General features: G+C 42.2%; 1 protein-coding gene across 8 annotated transcripts in view; it reads right to left on the bottom strand.

Moving 5' to 3' along the window:
* Window positions 1–16,739, bottom strand: part of PCED1B (PC-esterase domain containing 1B) — a 125,719-nt gene that overhangs the window by 94,205 nt on the left and 14,775 nt on the right. For 7 of the 8 annotated variants that reach the window (XM_053661517.1, XM_053661519.1, XM_053661520.1 and 4 more), the window contains exons 2-3: window positions 6,850–6,928; window positions 5,222–5,297 (exon numbers count right to left, since the gene is read on the bottom strand). The gene's annotated coding sequence lies outside the window, so the exon portion shown is untranslated. The remainder of the gene's footprint in view (window positions 1–5,221; window positions 5,298–6,849; window positions 6,929–16,739) is intronic. The other variant, XM_053661522.1, reaches the window with a different exon arrangement.

Raw genomic sequence — 16,739 nt, 5'->3', positions numbered from 1 at the left:
TCCGTTGACAAGCACGCCTGCCAAATTCGAGTTACACACGCTAACCCGTGATCTTGTTTTCAATCGCAAGGTGGGGAACAGCAGACGTGATGTTGGCTGTCCTCTAGATGAGTGTTTTGTGTAACACATTGACTGTTTCTTTACCCCTCTTTGCTTGTTACTTAAAAAGAAATTTTCTTTTTACTGTGGTAACCATAATTCTACTTTAGGTCTCTTTTGACTATTCTCGGTACCTCGTATATGGGGAACCATACAGTAATTTTGTGTGTGTGTGACTGACTTACTTCACATGTAACATCCTCACGTTTCATCCATGTTGCAGTGTATGTCAGCATTTCCTTCCTTTTTAAGGCTGAATGATATTCCATTGTGCGTATATCCTGCACTTTGCTTATCCATTCATCTTTGATGAACACTTGGGTTGCTTCCAAGTTTTAGCTATTGTGAATAACGTTTCTATGAACATGAGGATATGTTCATTTACTTCTTAGTTCAACAAAAGCCCATAATAATGTTCCCTTTAGAGACATGAACACCATAGGAGGAGTAGGAAATGCAAGAGAACTTACAAATGACTTCAGCCACTAGCAAATATCCGGCAAGCCACCTGGTTCTAAACACCATTGCCTTATGTGGAAAAATAGAGTAGAATCTCCATTTTACTAGATTAAAATCACTGAAGGGTTTGATACACTGCCCAAATCTCGATAAGCTTTAGAATCATAAAGATGTTTGCTACAAGGGATATTAGAAATCATTGGTTTGGGATTGCCATCTTCAGTTGCACATCAAAATCACCTGGGTTCTTAAAAAAATAATACTGATGCATAGATCTCATTCTTAGAGACCCTGATTGAGCTGGCCTGGGGTGGACGTCAGAACATTTTGTTAGCTTTTTCAGGGAGTTCTAATGTGCAGCCAGGGTTGAGAATCACTTGTACAGCTTACCCCTCCCCTTTTCATTCCCATTTACAAAGAGAAAAGGGAAATGATTTGCTAAAAGTGCCACAGATAATGGTAAAAAGTCACTACATTTAAAAAATACTTTATTTATTTTTTTAGAGAGAGGGGAAGAGAGAAAGAGGGGGAGAAACCCTCTTTCTCCCATGCGTGAGAGATACGTAGGTTGGTTGCCTCCAGCACACCCTCAACTGGGCACCTGGCCCACAACCCAGGCACACGCCCTGATGGGAATCAAACTGGTGACCTTTGGTTCACAGGACAGTGCTCAATCCACTAAGCCATATACCGTAACTCACTAGGGCAAAATACATTTTTAACCCCAAATGTAGTACTCTAAACTTCCTGAAACTTCTTTTTACAATATTTTGCCTCTAATTCTGTCCTTTAGAAAGTGCAAAAGTAAAATATTATTAAATAGGTCATTTTTATTCAACCTTGACTGATTTAAATTGAGATTAAAGGCACGCTGGGAGGTTTATTTTAGTTTTCATTTCCATATCTGAATCGTGATGAAACCAAATTTGAAAGAATTCTACCTATAACCAGAAATCTGCCAAAGGAAGACAAAGTCTGTGTGAGCCCTGAGATGTTATACACTTCTAAAATTAAAGAGTAAAATTAAATAGAGAAATAAAGATTAAAGAGGAGGCGAAAATTTCAAGGAAGTAACAGGACTGAGTCTAGAGATGGTTCCATTCTATCATAAAAGTGAATAAAAACCTAAGAGAAAATGCAAATGACAGATAAACATGTGAAGAGGCCTCTTCCTGGGGACCTGACGGGACACCCGCCACGGCCACGGCATTCCGGACTTTGGGAATCTTTCCTGAATATTACCCCTCCCCCCACTGACTCAGAACACACAATTAGGGTACTTGGTGTAAGGAAAATTTGCTTTGAGGAGAATAAACAAAATCAGAACTTCAATGGATTCACTTCATGATATTCCCCGGGCAGGCCAGCCACATCTGAGAAGCCATCCTAAGAAATATTCACACTGTTAACAACTTGCTTTCTGTATTAATGTGGACTCGCCATTAGGAAGTGACAGAAATGGACTCAAACTCACCTGAGCTGGAAATAGGAATTTAAAGTCTCCTGTATCCCAATCGGAAGTACTAGCGGGGACTCTGCGGGGAGAGGGGGATGGGCATGGACGACAGCGGCCCGGAGCCGCATTCTGCCAGCCTAGCGTCAAGGGGAAAACAGTCCCAGGGGCCATGCACAGAAAAATCCTGGAGAGGGGTTCAGACAGGCCTCGTCTGAATCACGTGACCCTTTCTGGTAACCGGAAGGAGCTCTGTTACAATAAGAAAGAGGAAGGAGGGCTGGGCAGAGAGGGAAAAATGGATGTAACAATTCTACATAATGAGTAAGTGTTTCTAAAATACACGCTTATTTTAGTTTCATCATAGAATTTTTTTTAAGTTTAAATGTGTTTCCACAAAAAGAATTCCAGTTGATAAACTTGTAAGTATTGGAAAATTTTAAAGATTTTATTTATTTATTTTTAGAGAGGAAGGGAGGGAGAGAGGAGGAGAAACATCAAAGTGTGGTTGCCTTTCACATGTGCAGCCTGGTCCGAAACCCAGGCATGTGCCCTGACTGGGAATCGAAGCCGCGACCCCTTACTTCTCAGGCTGATATTCAATTCACGGAGCCAAACCAGCCAGGGCTGGAAATGGTCTTACCCTTTTTCCCCCTCTATTCTATTTATTACAATTTTAATTATATACTTATATAATTATTTGGTTATTGCTGGTCTCTGTAACTGGAATGGAAAGTCAGTGAGGGCAGAACCACAAGCATTGTCACTCATCACGATTTCCTCAGCACCTGGAACATTCTTGGCACGTAATTTGCATCCAACACATTCTGTGAATGATGGAGTGAAGAAGCAACTCCATCTTGATGCCAGATTCAATACAAGTCAGCACCAGATGATTCCCAAGTTCAAGAATCAAAAGTTAGGAAAGGCTGACAGAGGGGGAGAGGAAATGAGGTGAATGCCCAGCATCAGAAGACCCAACTGTCCTCGCCATTCATGGCTTGATCGGAATCTATAGAACAGAGACGTGGTAATACCACAGCATGAATGTCGGAAGAGCTAATCATCAAAGACGGGAGGTGGTCATAAAAGAAAAAGGTTCAAAGTTCTAGCTAATTGTGAAAACTTGAAAGTTTACAGAAAAAGTTGGCATTGATAATATGTGAAGGATATATCTAAACTTAAGAGACTTACCACCTATCACCATATCTTCGTGACCCAATTATGAAATGGAAATATCAGGAAGCCAGACATCCTGTGTTTAATGCAACAACATCCTAAATGAAAACACACTACAGTAAGTCCTGCTGTCGTGTGATTGACAGATTCCTGAAACGGAAGTGAAACTACGCACCACGAAGCCCGTTTTACTGTAGGCGCATGTGTATTAACAAGAGTTAAATTCCTATGGCACCTCATCCCCATGGTAACAAAGCGACACTGAGGAAATGACGCTGGTTAGGGCCTGCTGTCCCTGAGTACTTCACTGGGCTGTGCTAACAGTTCTGGCCTTTCAAAGACCTCAGTTGCTCATGTTCTTGCCCTCTGTATACTCTAATACAACACAACTGTTTGAGTTTCTGTTCAACCCACAACCTCTCTTGACCAGGACTCTGCTTCTGACCCCGGGCCAGGTCATAGACACGGTGGAAAGCAGTCAGCAGCAGTTCCCGGTGAGGGTATCCTAGGGCACCCCCGTCCCAGCAAAGGTTCTTAATACACAGTGAGAAGCAGGTCTGGGGGAGAAGGTGCCCTGCAGAGCAGGCTGAGGAGTCGGGCCCTCATGTGGGTGTGCCTATGGTGGAGAAATGCAGTTTCACCCAGATGAGAGTCAGGGCCTGAGAAATGAAAAAAAGTTGGAGGAAAAAGAAAACAAGTATGCTCTGACAGGATGAATTTATTTTTTCTTTGAACTTTCTCTAGGAAAGGTGGACAACAGGGAATTGAGGCTGATGGGTTCCCTGTAGAAAGCAGAAACTCCTACAAAGTTAAGGGGAAGGGCTCCGTGATACTGTGACTTATAAGAGAAATATACATATGGTTTTCTTCCCAAGTCCCTGATGCAGGGCTCCTTAAAACCTTTGTGAATTCCCAAGTGATAGGAGGACTGTGAGCATCTGTTTTGATGCGGTGACGATGCGGTGACCCTGGGTGGCCCCTGGATGAGGACTGGGTACCAGAAAGACCAAGTCATGACTAGAAGCCTGATGTTTTCAGCTGCATCCTCCAGGGAGGAGAGAGGGGCTGGAAATGGAGATAATAACCGAGTAATTGATCATGTTTACATGAGAAAGCCTCTATAAAATCCCAAAAGTGTAGAGAGGGGGTGGGGGCTGGGGAGCATCCAGGCCGGTGAATGTGTGGAGATTTGGGGAGAGTGAAGCACTCAGAGAGAGCAGGGAAGCTCTGCACCCTCCCCCCCATGCCTTGCCCTGTGGCACCTCTGCCATCTGGTTGTTTCTGAGTTATATCCTTTTATAATAAATCAATCATCTAACAAGTAAAATGTTTCTCTGATTTCTTTAGCATATTAAAGGCAGGTAGTTGCAACCTCTGACCTATAGTCGGTGGGTCAGAAGCCCAGGTGACAAGTGCACTTGAGATTGGCATGTGGAATGGAGGCGGGGAGGCAGTCCTATAGGACTGAGCCCTTAACCAGTGGGATCCGATGCTACCTCCAGGAACTGAGCTGAGCCATAGGACACCCACCAGGGTGGAGGATTGGCTGGTGGTGTGGATAGCCCTGCCCCCATGTTGCAGCTGGTACTAGAATCATCTCAGAACCCCCTCTGAGAGCAGAGGAGAGACTCACACAGCGGGGAGTGTGCAGTGAGTGGGCCCCGTGACTCTCTGGCGGGGCCCCAGGCTCTGTCCACGTGGGCATGTGTAGGTTTCAGAGCCAGTGGCTGGCTGATGCTTTGTGAATTCACCTTGCAGCCCAGGTGAGCGAGCTGGCCAGAGTGCTTTCCTGCACCCCCACTTTCCTTCCCTCTGTGCGCACTCTCCCCACCCCAGTCACCAGGTTAAGATATCTTTAACACAAGTATTACTTCACCATTAATTATTTTGTTCCATAAAAAAGAAAAAATTACGCACTTTCAGAAAGAGAAAATGGAAAACCCCAACTCTTCTGCGTCGGCAGTGACATGGTCTGTGGGGATTCTTGTGGAAAAGCGGAAAGAGCACTAGACCAGGAGTCAAGGCGGTTACCTTCCAGCAGCTGGTCTGGCACACGGGGCTGCGAGGCTTCGGGTGGGTGCTTCACGCTCTCGTCCTGCCTCCTCTTCTGTAGGAGGATGGAAGCGTATTTCAGTTCTCTTCCAGATGTAATTTTTCTAACTTTCTAAGTTGTCAATAAAAAATGGTAAAACTTGCTAACTGCACCATCATCAGCACACTTTTCTACACTTTATGGGAAGAGACAGAATGTGTTTTCCAATATCGACGCGGGAACAAAGTAGCCACGAGACAGCGCCTTCCTGTGAAGCGTCAGCCCCTCGTGTGATCTTTGAGGGACACCAGCACTCGGTCACTCGTTCAATCACTCGCACTCCACGCACTTTCCCCTGTGACTTTCTTTCTTTCAGAAGCAGTTTTAAAGCTGCTTCTCATTAGAACCTTTTTGAAAGGGGCAAAATATTTTCCCCACAAAAATCCAGTTGGGATTTACTGAATGACAGTTTGGGGTATAGCACTGACAAGATGAATTGTAAAATTCAGTTTTGAGCAGTGGCTTCCTCTCCCTTTGCATGTAATCGACGGGTGCAGTCTTGTCAGCGCTTACTTCCCTTTGTCTGTCCCAGGTCTGCATTACTCCAGGCTCTAGGCCCCTCTTACTAAGCCTATCCCCACCAATTCCACAAGCACAACACTATACACTTTCCCTTCCTACATGCCACTTCCACCACCCCATGCCTGTACTGACTGCAGAAAAATGTCTAAGGCCTTATTCCAACCCTATCTCCGTAGTTCAGCTGCCATTACTCCCTTTACGCAGTCTATCGTCCAGCTTCTGGAAAGATTCCCTGTGCGAAGCTCCCCTCACCGACTTGGAACATCTTCCTTCCTTCCCTCTGACAATCTGATGCTCTCGATCCCAGCTGAGATCCCCCTTCCTCTGCAGAGCTTTCCTGAGCTCTGCGTCTTGCAGGGCACTCTCCATACTCCCCACAGCCCACTGTCTAGCAGACCAAAGGAAATGACCACGGGAGACTTGGAGGTCCTCCCTCAGTGGGCCAGGGCTTCCTTAGAAGGGCTGAGTCCACTTTTGGTCATCATGGGCTTCAGGTCCCCCTAAAACAGGGGAGACAGGAGTCTTGGTGCAAAGGTGGCCCCCTGACCAGTCTCAACAGAGCAAGACTGGGAGGCGTACGTGAGCGGCTTCCAGCGAGACAGGTATTGGAGGAAGGGCAGAGGCATCTTCTCTCTCCAGGTGTGGTCTTCCGAGTGCCATCCATTGTGTCTTTCTACTGCCTCCACCCTCCAAAACATCTTTTTAGAGTAATCTGAATTCCCTGAGGACCCAGAGGTATGGCCACCTGGGTATTTTTTCCTCTAAGGCCTGACACAATTTAACCTGAACCTTTGCCTCAATGAGTGACCCACAAAGTGAGTCAAGTTCATGCAAACAGTTCTCTAAGTTGGTTATTATTATTTTCATTTTGCAAAAAAGAAAACCATTCATGTCCAAGGTCAGCTGCCTTCCCCCAAGTCACAGAGCCAGTGAGTGGCAATGATGAGCCCAATAACTGTTTGTATTTTCAGGTTGTTTTGTACTCATTTAGTGGAAGAGCCTCAGCAGAACCTTCCTCACTGCAAGGAGAGGCAGAGAAACTCACGCGCTCCCAGGAAGCAGAGTCTCCCGCACCTTCCGGTCTTCTCTCAGGGCTCCTCTAGGACCTCAGGTCTCCTCATTGTCTGAAATATGAAAATGGCACGGCTTTAATTATTCATTTTCCATCACCCTTAATGAGGGGATTAACTGCTATGGGAAACAAGGAAATAGCCTGACCTTCAGGCTGTCAGGAAGTGATGATAATTAACTAAAATCCCAAGTCGGTTTCGATGGACAAATGGAAAGTGTTTCACTGATCTTAACACAAATGGGCGACCAGGACCCCTCACTGAGCCATACAATGGAGCGATGACAATGAGAGAGTAAACATGTGCTAAAAATAAACATGTTTTCTTATAGACGTTCACAGGTGCTCCTCCGGAGTCTCCAACCTGACCTAGGGTTTAGAGTGAGGAGGAGAGAGGGCTACAGGGCTGGGCCTGCAGGGCGGACAGACCGGGGGGCCACCGGGGGCAGGAGTCCGTCCGGTCTCCCATCAGAGCAGCATCAGGAAGGTGAAGATGAGAGTGCGACCTGTTAATCACAGCTCCAAGACCAACTGGTTGGTTTTTCATTAATTAGCTGGTGACTTGGCCCAAGTTACTGTGGGAATGATTCACGGAACCAGTCTGCTGTGCGGTATGTAAACACAGCCTTCCGATCTAGAGCCTTGCCATTAAAATGGTCATAAATGGCTGTGAATTACTACTGTCGTGCGACTCGTGACTTTGCCGTGGCTTCTGGCGGAGCAGGTGGGAGCCACGTTGCAGGCCTTGCCGCAGGCCCCACTCTTCCTTAGCGAGCAACAGTGCAGTGTGGTAGGTGCCACACGGGTGACAAAATGGCACCCTCCTGGCCCTGCTCTGTTCCCAAATAAGACGTTTTTCAAAAGGCCACCGAGCCTTGAAAGCCTCACACACACTGTATGCTATATAAAAATGTAACTGCCCAAAATATGGCAAAATGAGTCACTATTAATAACTTGGAGTCATGGGGATTCAGGCAGTCCAATTCGTCTGCCAAAAGTTCAGAATGTTTGCTCAGTGCTTTAATTTGTTTTTTTTAACTCTGTTGTTGCTTTGCTTCAGTACATCTCCTATTTAGACATTCGACCCAGTGCGTGTCAGACTTTATCTGCGACCCTACCGGGACACACCAGAGCGTATAGGACAGGAATGGAAGGCCTTTGCTGTGAGGGCTGTAAAGATGGTGCTTGCCGAATATTTTCCATTTCTCTCAATCACAGCGACCGTCACCTTTGCCGCCTATGCAGAAAGTGCTCAAGAGAAAGTGAAGAAGCTCCCTAAGTTACTCACATTAATAATGATGTTGCATTATTCACTATCTGTTGAACATTTACTCTTGCCAGACACTGTACTTCTACACGTCATTGCTGAGCCTCACATCAACCCAGCAGAGTAGGTGCGTTCCCAGTTCCCAAACCAGCGTGTGCTGGTGGCTCTGGGGGCTAGAATTCAAACTCGGAGCTCTTCGGCTTGAGCTGTACGAAACTACCAGTAGGCAATCACTTCTGACCAATAATGGAAATTTTATGGTTCAACCAACTGCAATGCACTAGCCCTGAAAGGAAACCTAGAATCCCTCCCTGTCCGACATGACCAAGGTGACGTGCAGACTGGCAGTGTGTTGACTGGAAAATTGTACAAAGCAGTGGCAAATGCTTTAATCCACTTCTATTATCTGATACATTGTATCTGAAAAGCTCCACCTGTGCTCATGCTTACCAGACTTTTCCAATCCTTGAAACGTTTCTAATGACTAAAAGCTAATGATATTAAACTACGAGTTTGGTAGTATGTTTTAATGAGCGGGCAGTCTATATGTCTAAAATATGGATATATTAGGAAGATAACTTGGTAAGATCAATTTAGTTTCTTGAGAATTGCCTGAGAGTCAATAGCATAGTGATTTTATATAAAAAATGTAAAAATAATTTATGGTATTACATTTGTGCCAATTTTCCCCCGTTGCCCCCTCCCCCCAGACCTCCCTCCCCACAGTGCATCCCCACACTGTTGTCCACGTCCATGGTGATGCATACATGTTGTTCGTCTAATCCCTTCACCTTCTTTCAGCCAGTCCCCCCTTCCCTCTGACAGCTGTCAGTCTGTTCCTTGTTTCTGTGCCTCTGATTCTATTTTGCTCTTTAGTTTATCTTGTTCCTTAGATTCCAATTATAAGTGAGATCACATGGTATTCATCTTCCATTGCCTGGCTTATTTCACTGAGCAGAATAGTCTCCAGTTCCATCCAAGAGCACAGTGGTTTTAGATAGAAGCTATTGTCTGAGATTATTTCTCAGAGTTATTTTCTTAGAAATAAAGCCTAATGAACCCAAACGTTCTTTTTAATTTAGTTTTCAACCACTGATATAGTTAGAATGAGAAATATTAAGGCAGCTAATAATAATGATCACAATTAATATATGTTGGCTACTGAAGAGTGGATTGTTAGATGCACAATAATTAGGAAGATTAAATGTCACAAGTTTGGGTCAAAAGACAAATAAAAAGAAAAGAGTCAACAAATCTTAGAATGAGATTTCAGTCATGGGAAGAAACTCATTTTACTAAAGTGAAGACCGAGGTACAAGAAAGCCAAATATGTGACAGAAGGTATTCAACTCTCTGGGGACACCACCGTGACGAGCATTCAGGCCTCTTGACTCTCAGGCCAGTGTTTCCCCATTCAGATCATCATTTGGTTCCAAGTAATATTTTGTTTCTTTCTACATACATTTTTTGAAGCCATCTGGAACATATAATAAAAGATATGTCCAAAACAAATTAATACACTAAAATAAACTCAAATCCTAGGCGATCATATTTAAGATGGGGTAACTAGATACTTCAGATTTATTGAAACAAGGTGGTCAAATAATAATCAAAGTCAACTCTTATGGGTTTATTACCAGAATCTAAAGTGTGGTTGGCCTTTCTTGGACTAGAAAAGCTTTCCTTTCTATCCTCTCCCTCCTGGACTCTCTGTTTCTCTCCTGTATGGAAGGCACCACATCTGTGACACTGGAGGACCAGACAGGACTTGTTTTGGACTCAGGATTGTGGATAGGAATCTGAACCAAAGTTAGTGATAGCTTTATCATTTTACTTGTAAACCAACCGAATGAGGAAAGTGCTTCAAATAAAAAAAATTCCTAACATCTTTTAAAATACAATGATAAACACGTATAAGAAAAAGAACTGTATTGATTGATGGATGGATGATTCCGCTGGTTTCTACGTTAATAATGACTCATTTTGTAAAAATGGAAAATAAATGATACTATTGCACCAGAAAAGACAAAGGCATAAAGTGCTAGAGAACCAAACATGCTCAAAATGCAATTTTCTTTTATTTCCATGTGTGCTTTTTGAGAGTTCTGAATATTACTCTGCCTTTTAATGACGCAGGAAAGGGAAATAAATTGTTAATCGTTGTCTCTCAGAAAAAGCAGTCATTTATGCATGAAGATACATTTTCTAAAAACAGTGTTTATGAATAGTCCTCTACTCTAGAGTTCATATTAATAGTCCCTCACTGGCCTTAGATCAAATCTGTGAGAATGGCCTCTTTTCCAAGGAAAGAGCTTAACACTGCACTTTGGAGCCACTGGGTTTATGTACACACACCTGCGTCGATGCACATGTGCGGCTTGCCTGCCGAGTCTTCCCTGCAGTCAGGTTTACGACTGACATGTAATGGACGTGAGCCTGTGAACTTGTGGGCTGATGTTGGGAGTGGCCAGATGGAAGGAGAGGTTGTGTTCTTGGCTCAGAAAATTCCTTTCAATGGCCTATACTGCCTGCTTTAATTATGAATTTATGAGTGTGGCCGGGCCAGCACTAAGTCTGCTTTTCCTGGGCTAAGTAAAGGCTAATAATGCTTCCCTCTTTCCTCCTGCTCTTCAAACAATCCTAGCAGAGCTCACGGAAGACCAAGGATACAGGGAAGCCTAGAGGAATGGTAGAGGGAAAAGGAGGGTTTCTGAAATGTGATACCTGAATATCAGGCTCTGACATTCTCAAAAAATTCATGACAGGTGGAGAAAGAATATTTGTTCAAACTACATACACAGCATGTATCATTTAAATGAATGCTATAGTTGTCAGACATTGTACTAAGGTGCTAAGTATGCAAAGATGGAGGAGACATAAGCCCTATTTCCAGGGCACTTACAGTTTGACAGAGGAGTTGATATGGTAGGTGTGTGGTGTGTGGGGGGCAGGGAATGGTTAATATGTGACCGTAAGTATCCCTCTGAGGCAGAATAAGTGGCCAGCTATGGAGATCAGAGGAGGTACTCTGGGAAGACTCCTCCTAAAATGGTATCATGATTTCTTATTACTTAGTATCTAATGTTGCCTTCTCACCACAGTGCTTTCCTAAAATGTTCCTGGAAAAGTCAGCAAAGCAAGTATTAGCCAGGTTTCAGATCACTTTCCTTCCTCCCAGGAGACGGAGGGGCCCCTTCAAAGCAATGAGTGCCTGAGAGAAGGGAAACCCATTAGGAAAGGGATTGTTTGTTGGTTGCTAGGAATCAAATCTTGCTGGAGTTAACTCAAATTATAAAGAGGAGTTAACTGTGAAGATAAAGCCAGCAGTCTTATATGTAAAGAAGCAGGAAACAAAGTCCAGATGGACTTCGCAGCCACGGAAGCTGGGAAATAGTCAGAAACTCAAGTCAGTTAAACTCTGATCTATTCTTTCATTTTTTGACTTTCTCTTTTGACTCTTCTTCTTGCCTTTTAAAGCATTTCTTATTTCTCTTCTCTATAGACTTGCCTTCTTTTGATTAGTTCTCATTTTGTTCTCAAGTAACTTTGGTTGTACTTGACTTTGGTGTGCTCTGGGGCCCACCTCTGCCCCCACTGGATGTGAACTGTCAGTGGTGGTCCGTAACCACGGACTGTAATTTCTGTAATGTGGCTCGAATTCTCAAGAGAGATTCTGCTGCCCATGAGTATGCTCTTTGTCTATTCAGAGTGGGGTGAAGTGGATATGCGCTGGAGTCAGGGCTACCTAAGTCTGTCCTCTATAGCAGAGACTGAACAGCAGGAATTCTCAGAGACAAGAAGTATGTCAACTACAACCCCAAACCATGCACAGCGTGGCAGTGGTCAAGCCTTACTTGGAGAGGGGCAGGGTGCTCTCGGATGATGCTCTCAGCCGTAGCACCACTGGAGCAGCAGTCTACTTCCTGTTAAATTTGTAGTAGGGGGAGAAGGACGGAGAACCGGAAACCAAATTTTTATCCATGTTCCAAACACTATCTTACTTTGCTTTGTGTCAGTACTTTGGGTAAACTGAGGAGATAAGCTATTCGTTTACTTAATTACCCTCAGCAAGCACCCAATCTGCCTTATGCTCCATGAGTAGAACAGTCTTATGTACACCAAAAGCTTGTATCATTAATGTTTCTCTATGGTATGTGTTTGTTAGCTTTCCCCTGAATACAATCCAGATTCCATCAGTGAGAAGCACCCAAAATAATCCTGGAATCGACTGTACCTAAAAATTTCTATGAGCAGAGTATTAATAACTTTAGATACATAAACAATCATCATTTCTGGCTCTGAAAACTCAAGTTCAGTCCAGTGCCTAGAAAGGAAAACTCAGCAGAAAGACAAAAATAAACATTATATTATTGGCCTCACTTTCCTGTTCCCGCGTGTGCCTGGTTTTCCAGGTGTGAGGAGACTTCCACGTCTGCCATGGGCAGATTTTTACGTGTGCTTTGATTTTTAAAGACCTAGGGATAAGGAGCTATAAGAAGCAGGAAGAGGGAGGTCATTGAGGAAGTTGGAATTAAACTGCATTTTGAGGGATGTATGTTCTACAGGCACATTTATCTTCACAGGCACAAATTATTTTAGGTATTTTTAGTTGTACAGAGACTCAGAGGATTGAACCAGGCTTGAGGGACTTGAGTTCAAGACATGGTGTGTGACTGAGGGAAAATCCCTTTCTTCCCATTCCCCCTCCTGCTTTGTCTTTCTGGCTTATTCATCATGTTATTAATAGGATCAACCCAGGGCTGAATGTCAGTGCTCTCTGAAAACTGCAAAATACCATTCAGTGAGTGTTTGAATTTGACTAAGTTCAGTACTCTATTGAAAAGTCAGTATTGCTGAGATACCAGAGTTATTTTACCCAAACTTACAATCTATTTTTGGTGATTATTTAAGCAAAATTTTATCTCAAATATATTTAAACTAGTACACTTAACTTAATTAGTGGCTGTATTGCAGTTGATTTCCTAAGAAAATGAAGGAAGGAAAAAACATTGAAAAGGATAAATATATAGATATTTATAAATTATTACTGATTGTACAAAACAATCATTGTAATGTCCTTTGTAGTATAAAAACTGTAGAACTAAAATGCAAATCAAACACAACACAAAATTCACAAGCATTAAACAGTATCAAAGACTTAAGGGTCTAAGATATCAGAAAAGTTGTAAAAACCATAATTTGTATAATTTTATACTAAGTCAAGGATATATGTTGTGATCTCTAGGATAGCTACTGTTAGAATATGAAACAAATATATAGTTTATAAGTTGTTAAGTAAAAATATTACATAATAAAAATTTCAATAATCTAAATGAGGGGGCAAAAAGGAGGAAAAGGAAGATAGAAAAAAGGAACATAAAAAAGAAGAGCCTAATAGAAAAAATGAGTTGGTAGCTGGAACCTCAATTTTGTGAGTAATTACACTGAATACAGCAAACTAAATTTGAAGTAAAAGACCATGGTTTTCAGACTAGATGAAAGCAAACCCAACTGTATGCTTTAACTATGATGATAAAGCAATGTTTAATGTGAAAGACAAATAGACCATGCAGATACTAACGGCAACAAAAAGCTTGTGTAACTACCAATATCAGGCAATGTGACTTTAAGGCCAGAATTTGTATTAGAGAGAAGAAGTGAGAGTTCATAACTGTAAGTGGGATCATCCAAGAAGGTAGTGCCATCCTAAATCTCTATGCACCCAACGGCATTGCTGCAAACTCAACCAACGAGAAATGGATAGAACAAAAAGGAAAAGTACAAAAGTCAACAATCACAGTGGGAATTATTAACACGTTGTTCTGCATAGTTGGTAAAACAAATTAAAAATTTCTTAAAAGTCAGTAAGGACATAGAAAATATTAACAGCACAATGAACAGACCTGTTCTAATTGCTGTGCATGTAAAATCACAGCTGCTAATGACCAACTCACATTCATTTCATGGCCCATTTATTAAAACCAATATATTGCAATATAAAGAAAGCCTCAACAATTTCAAAATATTGAAATCTTTCAGAATATCTTCTCTGACCACCCTGGAATTAAACTAGAGCTCAATAGCAAATATAGGAAAAAACCAACTGCCTAAAAATTAAACAATACACTCTAAATAATCCATGGGATATAGAAAAAACCCAGAAAGTAGAACATATTTTAGACTGAATAATTAAAAAATACATTTCAAAGCTTATGGGAAGAAACCTAAAATATTGATTAGAAGGAAATACATAGCCTTAAATGCATATATTAAAATGAAAAAGTCTAAAAATCAATGATTAAATATTGATTTCAAAAAGGTAGAAAAAGAAGACCAATCAAACCCCAAAGAAATAAATGATAAATATTAAGGCTGAAATCAAGAAAGTAAAAAACTGAACATATAATAGAGAAAATCAGTAAGCCCAAAAAGTTGTCTTTAAAAGGATTTAACAAAATTGATAAAACCCTAACAAGACTGATTTAAAAAAAATAGAAGAACAATAGATGAGCAACAACAACAGAAGAGAGAATATCACTATTGACTGCACAATAAAAAGTATTCTAAAAACAATATTATATAAATTTGCAATTTGGATGAAATACACAATTTTTTGAAAAATGCAACTTACCAAAGCTGACAGAAGAAGAAAGAAAATATTAATAGTTCTGTAGGTATAAAACATTTGAATCTATTATTTAAAAATCTTTCCTCAAAGAAAAATACAGGCGCAGATAACTTATCAATGAATTCTTTCAAACATTTAAGGAATGTCTTGTACAATTCTTCAAAAAGGTAGAAATAGAAGCAGAGCTTTCCAGATATTTTAAGAAATAAAAGCAGCATAAACTTGACTTTAAAAATCTGACAAGCATTCTGAGAAAAAAAACTGAAAACTCACCTTTCTTATGAATCTTATTAAAAAGTTCTTAACAGATTGGTCTTCCAGCCAAGATGGAGGCGTAGGTGGAAACACTGTGCCTCCTCGCACAACCAAGTTTAAAGACAACAAAGTTTTAGAAACAAAAATGTAGCCAAAACACAGAAAATTGAACTATACGGAAGTCCCACAACAATGAACCATTCCTCCAGACCAGTAAGAGGGGAGGAGTCAGCAGCAGAGCTGGTCAGGCAGTAAAGATCAGTCCCACCAACCCAGGAGCTCAGGAGTGTAGGCGCGCAGGCGGCAACTGGCGGATCCCAGGTGTGGGGTGGCAACAGGCGGACCCGGTGAGGGCTCAAGACAGCTGGCTGACCGAGGTCACACATTCGCATGTAGATAAACCAAGTGAAGGAGTGAGCACTGAGACAGACTGCTCAGGCCAGGGTCCCAGTGACAGGAATTAGAGCCTGAAAGCACCAATTGGAAAGATTTTCTGGGTCAAGGTGCCAGGAGAAGCTCCCAGGCTCACAGACAGTTCCTTGGAGAGACCCACAGGGTCCTGGAGGGTGCACAACCCCACCGACCTGGGAACCAGCACCAGAAGGGCCCAATTTGCTTGTGGGAAGCTGCAGAGGAGATGGAAATCTGAGAGAGAGTGGAACAAATGCCATTGCCCCTCTCTGACTCCGCCCCCACATATAGCGTCGCAACCCAGCAACCTGGGTTGCCCCACCTGGTGAACACCTAAGGCTCCGCCCCTCGTACATAACAGGTTCGAAAAGACCAAAACATTATGGCTCAAGAACAGCTCAAAGCCCCAGAGCCAATAAATCTAAGTGACCAAGAGATAGCTAACCTTTCAGATGCACCATTCAAAACACTGGTGATCAGGAGGCTCACAGAATTGGTTGATTTTAGTCACAAATTAGAGGAACATATCAAGGCTAAACTAATTGAAATGAAGGGAAATGCACAGGAAACCAATAGTAATGGAAAGGAAACTGGGATTCAAATCAAAGGAGTGGACCAGAAGGAAGAAAAAATGATCAAACAGAAAAATATGAAGAAACAAGAATTCTAAAAAATGAGAAGAAGCTTAGGAACCTCCAAGACATCTTTAAATGTTCCAACATCCAAATTATAGGGGTACCAGAAGGGGGAAAGGAACAGCCACAAGTGGAAAACTTATTTGAACAAATAATTAAGGAGAACTTCCCCAATCTGGCAAAGGAAATAGACTTCCAGGAAATCCAGGAAGCTCAGAGAGTCCCAAAGAAGTTGGATCCAAGAAGGAACACACCAAGGCACATCATAATTACATTAGCCAAGATTAAAATGAAGGAGAGAATCCTAGAAGCAGCAAGAGATAAGGGGACAGTCACCTACAAAGGAGTTCCCATCAGACTGTCAGCTGATTTCTCAAAAGAGACCTTACAGGCAAGAAGGGGCTGGAAAGAGGTATTCCAAGTCATGAAATCCAAAAACCTACATCCAAGATTGCTCTATCCAGCAAAGCTTTCATTTAGAATGGAAGGACAGATAAAGTGCTTCTCAGATAAGATCAAATTCAAGGAGTTCATCATCACCAAGCCCTTATTATATGAAATGCTAAAGGGACTTACCTAAGAAAAAGAAGATAAAAAAGATGAACAGTGGAAGGACAGCAAACTCAACAGTTATTAACAACCACACCTAACACAAAAGCAAACTAAGAGG

This window comes from Artibeus jamaicensis, unplaced genomic scaffold (genome assembly GCF_021234435.1).
Source record: "Artibeus jamaicensis isolate MK-2021 breed Jamaican fruit bat unplaced genomic scaffold, CSHL_Jam_final contig_233, whole genome shotgun sequence".
NCBI classification, from domain to species: domain Eukaryota; kingdom Metazoa; phylum Chordata; class Mammalia; order Chiroptera; family Phyllostomidae; genus Artibeus; species Artibeus jamaicensis.
The sequence above is the reverse complement of the archived record's forward strand: the minus strand, read 5'-3'. Positions and strand labels throughout refer to the sequence as shown.